Below are 8,692 nucleotides of genomic sequence, written 5' to 3'. Positions count from 1 at the left end.
AAAATACAACAGTGTTTCCATCATATAACAGGAATAATTGCAACCAGTTTGAAAGTGATGGCCAATTCTACGTTCCAGGCAACCCAGGCTTCACCCTAGGGCGTTGCTCCACCAGATCGAATAGTTACGGCCTAAGAAGTCAACGCCAGAAGCATAAAAAAAGATATAAATACAACAGCTTTTCCATCGTATAAAATGAATAATTGCAACCAGCGTGAAAGTAATGGACATTTCTACGTTCCGAGCACCCTAGGCGTCACTCTAGGGCGTTGCTCCACCACATCCAATAGCTGCGGCCTTAGAAATCAACGCCAGAGGCATAAAATACAATATAAATACAACAGCGTTTCCATCGTATAAAACGAATTATTGCAAGCAGTGTGAAAGTTATGGTCATTTCTACATTCCGAGCAACATAGGCTTCACTCTAGGGCGCTGCTCCACCTGATCGAATAGTTAGGTCCTTAGAAGTAAACGCCAGAACCATAAAATACGATATAAATACAACAGCTTTTCCATCGTATAAAAGGATTAATTGCAACCAGTTTGAAAGTGATGGTCGTTTCTCCTTTCCGGGCAACCTCGGCTTCACTCTAGGGCGTTGCTCCACTAGGTCGAGCAGCTAGGGCCTCAGAAGTCAACGCCAGAAGCGTAAAACACAATATAAATACAACAGTTTTTCCATCGTATAAAACGAATAATTGGAACCAGTATGAAACTTATGGTCATTTATACTTTCCGAGCAATCTAGGCTTCACCCTAGGGCGTTGCTCCAACAGATTGAATAGTTAGGGCCTTAGAAGTCAACGCCCGAAGCATAAAATACAAAATAAACAGAACAGTTTTTCCATTGTATAAAACGAATAATTGCTACCGGTGTGAAAGTTATGGTCATTTCTCCGTTCCGGGCAACCTAGGCTTCACTCTAGGGCGGTGCTCCACCAGATCGAATAGTTAGGGCCTTAGAAGTCAACGCCAGAAGCATAAAATACAAAATAAATAAAACGGTTTTTCCATCGTATAAAACGAATACTTGCTACCAGTGTGAACGTTTTGGTCTTTTCTACGTTCCGGGCAACCTAGGTTTCACTCTATGGCGTTGCTCGACAAGATCGAATAGCTAGGGCCTTAGAAGTCAACGCCAGAAGAATAAATTGCAGTATAAGTACAAAAGCTTTTCCATCGTATAAAATGGATAATTGCAAACATTGTGAAAGTAATGGTCATTTTTACGTTCCGGGCAACCTACGCGTCACTCTAGGGCGTTGCTCCACCACATCTAATAGCTACGGCCTTAGAAGTCAACCACAGATGAATAAAATACAATAAAGGTGCCACAGTTTTTCCATCGTATAAAACGAATAATTGCAACCAGTGTGAAAGTTATGGTCATTTCTACTTTCCAGGCATCCTAGGCTTCACCCTAGGACGTTGTTCCACCAGATCGAACAGTTAGGGCCTAAGAAGTCAACGCCAGAAGCATTAAATACAAAATAAATACAACAGTTTTTCCATCGTATAAAACGAATAATTGCTACCAGTGTGATCGTTATGGTCATTTCTACTTTCCGGGCAACCTAGGCTTCACCCTGGGGCGTTGCTCCAACAGATTGGATAGTTAGGGCCTTAGAAGTCAACACCCGATGCATAAAATACGATATAAATACAACAGCTTTTCCATCGTATAAAACGAATGATAGCAACCAGTGTGAAAGTTATGGCCATTTCTACGTTCCGGGCAACCTTGGCTTCACTCTAGGACGTTATGCATCCAGATCGAGTAGTTAGGGCCTTAGAAGTCAACGCCTGAAGCATAAAATACAAAATAAATAAAACAGTTTTTCCATCGTATAAAACGAATAATTACAACCAGTATAAAAGTTAACGTCATTTCTACTTTCCGGGCAGCATAGGCTTCACCCTTGGGCGTTGCACCATCAGATTGAATAGTTAGGGCCTAAGAAGTCAACGCCAGAAGCATAAAGTACGATATAAATACAACAGCTTTTCCATCGTATAAGACGAATAATTGAAACCAGTGTGAATGGAATGGTCATTTCTGCGTTCCGGGCAACCTAGGCTTCACTCTACGGCGTTGCTCCACCAGATCGAATAGTTAGGGCCTTTGAAATCAACGCCAGAAGCATAAAATACAATAAAGATGCAACAGTTTTTCCATCGTAAAACAGGAATAATTGCAACCAGTGTGAAAGTAATGGTCAGTTCCATGTTCCGGGCCTCCTAGTCTTCACTCTAGGGCGTGGTTCCGCCAGATCGATTAGTTAGGGCCCAAGAAGTCAACGCCAGAAGAATAAAATACAATATAAGTACATAAGTTTTTCCATCGTATAAAATGAATAATTGCAAACATTGTGAATGTAATGGTCATTTCTACGCTCCGGGCAACCTACGCGTCACTCTAGGGCGTTGCTCCACCACACCTAATAGCTACGGCCTTAGAAGTCAACGCCAGATGAATAAAATACAATAAAGATGCCACAGCTTTTCCATCGTATAAAACTAATAATTGCAACCAGTGTGAAAGTTATGGTCATTTCTACTTTCCGGGCAACCTAGGCTTCACCCTAGGGCGGTGCTCCACCGGATCAAATAGTTAGGGCCTATGAAGTCAACGCCAGAAGCATCAAATACAATATAAATATAACAGTTTTTCCACCGTCTAAAACGAATAATAGCAACCAGTGTGAAAGTTATGGTCATTTCTACGTTCCGGGCAACATAGGCTTCACTCTAGGGCGTTGCTCCACCAGATCAAACAGTTAGGGCCTTAGAAGTCAACGCCCGAAGCATAAAATACAGAATAAATAGAACAGTTTTTCCATCGTCTAAAGGGAATAATTGCTACCGGTGTGAAAGTTATGGTCATTTCTACTTTCCGGGCAACCTAGGCTTCACCCTGGGGCGTTGCTCCAACAGATTGAATAGTTAGGGCCTTTGAAGTCAATGCCCGAAGCATAAAATACAATATAAATACTACAGTTTTTCCATCGTATAAAACGAATAATTGCAACCAGTTTGAAAGTTAACGTCATTTCTACTTTCAGGGCAACCTAGGCTTCACCTTAGGGCGTAGCTCCAACAGACTGAATAGTTAGGGCCTTAGAAGTCAACGCCCGAAGCATAAAATACAAAATAAATAAAACAGTTCTTCCATCGTATTAAACGAATAATTGCAACCAGTGTGAAGGTAATGGTTTTTTCTACGTTCCGGGCAACCTAGGCTTCAATCTAGGGCGGTGCTCCACCAGATCAAATAGTTAGGGCCTAAGAAGTTAACGCCAGAAGCATAAAATACAACATAAATACAACATATTTTCCATCGTATATAATGTATATTTGCAAACAGTGTGAAAATAATGGTCATTTCTACGTACCGGGCAACCTAGGATCCACTCTCGGGTGTTGCTCCACCAAATCGAATAGCTAGGGCCTTAGAAGTCAACGCCAGAAGCATAAAATACAATAAAGATGCAAAAGTTTTTCCATCGTATAAAAGGAATAACTGCAAACAGTGTTAAAGTAATGGTCATTTCCATGTTCCGGGCAACCAAGTCTTCAGTCTAGGGCGTTGTTCCACCAGATCGAATAGTTAGGGCCTAAGAAGTCAACGCCAGAAGAATAAAATACAATATGTGTACAAAAGCTTTTCCATCGTATAAAATGAATAATTGCAAACATTGTGAAAGTAATGGTCATTTCTACGTTCCGGCCATCCTAGGCGTCGCTCTAGGGAGTTGCTCCACCACATCTAATAGCTACGGCCTTGGAAGTCAACCGCAGATGAATAAAATACAATAAAGTTGCCACAGCTTTTCCATCGTGTAAAACGAATAATAGCAACCAGTGTTAAAGTTATGGTCATTCCTACTTTCCGGGCATCGTAGGCTTCACCCTAGGACGCTGATCCACCAGATCGATCAGTTAGCGCCTAAGAAGTCAACGCCAGAAGCATAAAATACAATATAAATATAACAGTTTTTCCATCGTATAAAACGAATGATAGCAACCAGTGTGAAAGTTATGGTCATTTCTACTTTCCAGGCATCCTAGTCTTCACCCTAGGACGTTCTTCCACCAGATCGAACAGTTAGGGCCTAAGAAGTCAACGCCAGAAGCATAAAATACAATATAAATATAACAGTTTTTCCATCGTATAAAACGAATGGTAGCAACCAGTGTGAAAGTTATGGTCATTTCTACGTTCCGGGCAACCTAGGCTTCACTCTAGGGCGTTGTGCTACCAGATCGAATAGTTAGGGCCTTAGATGTCAACGCCCGAAGCATAAAATACAAAATAAATAAAACAGTTTTTCCATCGTATAAAACGAATAATTACAACCAGTATGAAAGTTAACGTCATTTCTACTTTCCGGGCAACATAGGCTTCACCATTGGGCGTTGCACCAACAGATTGAATAGTTACGGCCTTAGAAGTCAACGCCCGAAGCATAAAATACAAAATAAACAGAACAGTTTTTCCATTGTATAAAACGAATAATTGCTACCGGTGTGAAAGTTATGGTCATTTCTCCGTTCCGGGCAACCTAGGCTTCACTCTAGGGCGTTGTGCTACCAGATCGAATAGTTAGGGCCTTAGATGTCAACGCCCGAAGCATAAAATACAAAATAAATAAAACAGTTTTTCCATCGTATAAAACGAATAATTACAACCAGTATGAAAGTTAACGTCATTTCTACTTTCCGGGCAACATAGGCTTCACGATTGGGCGTTGCACCAACAGATTGAATAGTTACGGCCTTAGAAGTCAACGCCCGAAGCATAAAATACAAAATAAACAGAACAGTTTTTCCATTGTATAAAACGAATAATTGCTACCGGTGTGAAAGTTATGGTCATTTCTCCGTTCCGGGCAACCTAGGCTTCACTCTAGGGCGGTGCTCCACCAGATCGAATAGTTAGGGCCTTAGAAGTCAACGCCAGAAGCATAAAATACAAAATAAATAGAACAGTTTTTCCATCGTATAAAACGAATAATTGCTACCGGTGTGAAAGTTATGGTCATTTCTCCGTTCCGGCCAACCTAGGCTTCACTCTAGGGCGTTGCTCCACCAGATCGAATAGTTAGGGCCTTAGAAGTCAACGCCAGAAGCATAAAATACAAAATAAATAAAACAGTTTTTCCATCGTATAAAACGAATAATTGCTACCAGTGTGAACGTTATGGTCATTTCTACGTTCCGCGCAACCTAGGCTTCACTGTAGGGCGTTGCTCCACCAGATCGAATAGCTAGGGCCTTAGAAGTCAACGCCTGAAATATAAAATACAATAAAAATGCAACAGTCTTTCCATCCTATAACAGGAATAAGTGCAACCCGTGTGAAAGTGATGGTCATTTCTACGTTCCAGGCAAGCTAGGATCCACCCTAGGGCGTTGTTCCACCAGATGGAATAGTTAGGGCCTAAGAAGTCAACGCCAGAAGCATAAAACACTATATAAATACAACAGCTTTTCCATCATATAAAACGAATAATTGCAACCAGGATGAAAGTTATGGTCATTTCTACTTTCCGGGCAACCTAGGCTTCACCCTGGGTCGTTGCTCCAACAGATTGAATAGTTAGGGCCTTTGAAGTCAATGCCCGAAGCATAAAATACAATATAAATACTACAGTTTTTCCATCGTATAAAACGAATAATTGCAACCAGTTTGAAAGTTAACGTCATTTCTACTTTCAGGGCAACCTAGGCTTCACCCTAGGGCGATGCACCAACAGATTGAATAGTTAGGTCCTTAGAAGTCAACACCCGAAGCACAATATACAAAATAAACAGAACAGTTTCTCCATTGTATAAAACGAATAATTGCTACCGGTGTGAAAGTTATGGTCATTTCTCCGTTCCGGGCAACCTAGGCTTCACTCTAGGGCGTTGCTCCACCAGATCGAATAGTTAGGGCCTTAGAAGTCAACGCCAGAAGCATAAAATACAAAATAAATAAAACAGTTTTTCCATCGTATAAAACGAATAATTGCTACCAGTGTGAAATTTATGGTCATTTCTACGTTCCGCGCAACCTAGGCTTCACCCTAGGACGTTGTTCCACCAGATGGAATAGCTAGGGCCTAAGAAGTCAACGCCAGAAGCATAAAATACGATATAAATACAACAGCTTTTCCATCGTATAAAACGAATAATTGCAACCAGTGTGGAAGTTATGGTCATTTCTACGTTCCGGGCAACCTAGACGTCACTCTAGGGCGTTGCTCGACCAGATCGAATAGCTAGGGCATTAGAAGTCAACGCCCGAAGCATAAAATACAAAATAAGTAGAACAGTTTTTCCATCGCATAAAGCGAATAATTGCTACCAGTGTGAAAGTTATGGTCATTGCTACGTTCCGCGCAACCTAGGCTTCACCCGAGGGCGTTGTTCCACCAGATGGAATAGTTAGGGCCTAAGAAGTCAACGCCAGAAGCATAAAATACGATATAAATACAACAGCTTTTCCATCGTATAAGACGAATAATTGCAACCAGTGTGAATGTAATGGTCATTTCTACGTTCCGTGCAACCTAGGCTTCACTCCACGGTGTTGCCCCACCAGATCGAATAGTTAGGGCCTTTGAAATCAACGCCAGAAGCATAAAATACAATAAAGATGCAACAGTTTTTCCATCGTAAAACAGGAATAATTGCAACCAGTGTGAATGTAATGGTCTTTTCTACGTTCCGGGCAACCTAGGCTTCACTCTAGGGCGGTACTCCACCAGATCAAATAGTTAGGGCCTAAGAAGTCAACGCCAGAAGCATAAAATACAACATAAATACAACAGATTTTCCATCGTATAAAACGAATGATAGCAACCAGTGAGAATGTTATGGCCATTTCTACGTTCCGGGCAACCTAGGCTTCACTCTAGGACGTTATGCAACCAGATCGAATAGTTAGGGCCTTAGAAGTCAACGCCTGAAGCATAAAATACAAAATAAATAAAACAGTTTTTCCATCGTATAAAACGAATAATTACAACCAGTATAAAAGTTAACGTCATTTCTACTTTCCGGGCAACATAGGCTTCACCCTTGGGCGATGCACCAACAGATTGAATAGTTAGGGCCTTAGAAGTCAACGCCCGAAGCATAAAATACAAAATAAATAGAACAGTTTTTCCATCGTATAAAACGAATAATTGCTACCGGTGTGAAAGTTATGGTCATTTCTCCGTTCCGGGCAACCTAGGCTTCACTCTAGGGCGGTGCTCCACCAGATCGAATAGTTAGGGCCTTAGAAGTCAACGCCAGAAGCATAAAATACAAAATAAATAAAACAGTTTTTCCATCGTATAAAACGAATAATTGCTACCAGTGTGAACGTTATGTTCATTTCTACGTTCCGCGCAACCTAGGCTTCACTGTAGGGCGTTGCTCCACCAGATCGAATAGCTAGGGCCTTAGAAGTCAACGCCTGAAATATAAAATACAATAAAAATGCAACAGTCTTTCCATCCTATAACAGGAATAAGTGCAACCCGTGTGAAAGTGATGGTCATTTCTACGTTCCAGGCAACCTAGGATCCACCCTAGGGCGTTGTTCCACCAGATGGAATAGTTAGGGCCTAAGAAGTCAACGCCAGAAGCATAAAACACTATATAAATACAACAGCTTTTCCATCATATAAAACGAATAATTGCAACCAGGATGAAAGTTATGGTCATTTCTACTTTCCGGGCAACCTAGGCTTCACCCTGGGGCGTTGCTCCAACAGATTGAATAGTTAGGGCCTTTGAAGTCAATGCCCGAAGCATAAAATACAATATAAATACTACAGTTTTTCCATCGTATAAAACGAATAATTGCAACCAGTTTGAAAGTTAACGTCATTTCTACTTTCAGGGCAACCTAGGCTTCACCCTAGGGCGTTGCACCAACAGATTGAATAGTTAGGGCCTTAGAAGTCAACACCCGAAGCATAAAATACAAAATAAACAGAACAGTTTTTCCATTGTATAAAACGAATAATTGCTACCGGTGTGAAAGTTATGGTCATTTCTCCGTTCCGGGCAACCTAGGCTTCACTCTAGGGCGGTGCTCCACCAGATCGAATAGTTAGGGCCTTAGAAGTCAACGCCAGAAGCATAAAATACAAAATAAATAAAACGGTTTTTCCATCGTATAAAACGAATACTTGCTACCAGTGTGAACGTTTTGGTCTTTTCTACGTTCCGGGCAACCTAGGTTTCACTCTATGGCGTTGCTCGACCAGATCGAATAGCTAGGGCCTTAGAAGTCAACGCCAGAAGAATAAATTGCAGTATAAGTACAAAAGCTTTTCCATCGTATAAAATGGATAATTGCAAACATTGTGAAAGTAATGGTCATTTTTACGTTCCGGGCAACCTACGCGTCACTCTAGGGCGTTGCTCCACCACATCTAATAGCTACGGCCTTAGAAGTCAACCACAGATGAATAAAATACAATAAAGGTGCCACAGTTTTTCCATCGTATAAAACGAATAATTGCAACCAGTGTGAAAGTTATGGTCATTTCTACTTTCCAGGCATCCTAGGCTTCACCCTAGGACGTTGTTCCACCAGATCGAACAGTTAGGGCCTAAGAAGTCAACGCCAGAAGCATAAAATACAAAATAAATACAACAGTTTTTCCATCGTATAAAACGAATAATTGCTACCAGTGTGATCGTTATG

Source organism: Calliopsis andreniformis, unplaced genomic scaffold (genome assembly GCF_051401765.1).
Source record: "Calliopsis andreniformis isolate RMS-2024a unplaced genomic scaffold, iyCalAndr_principal scaffold0019, whole genome shotgun sequence".
Classification (NCBI taxonomy): Eukaryota; Metazoa; Arthropoda; class Insecta; order Hymenoptera; family Andrenidae; genus Calliopsis; species Calliopsis andreniformis.
Note: the sequence above shows the minus strand (reverse complement) of the source record.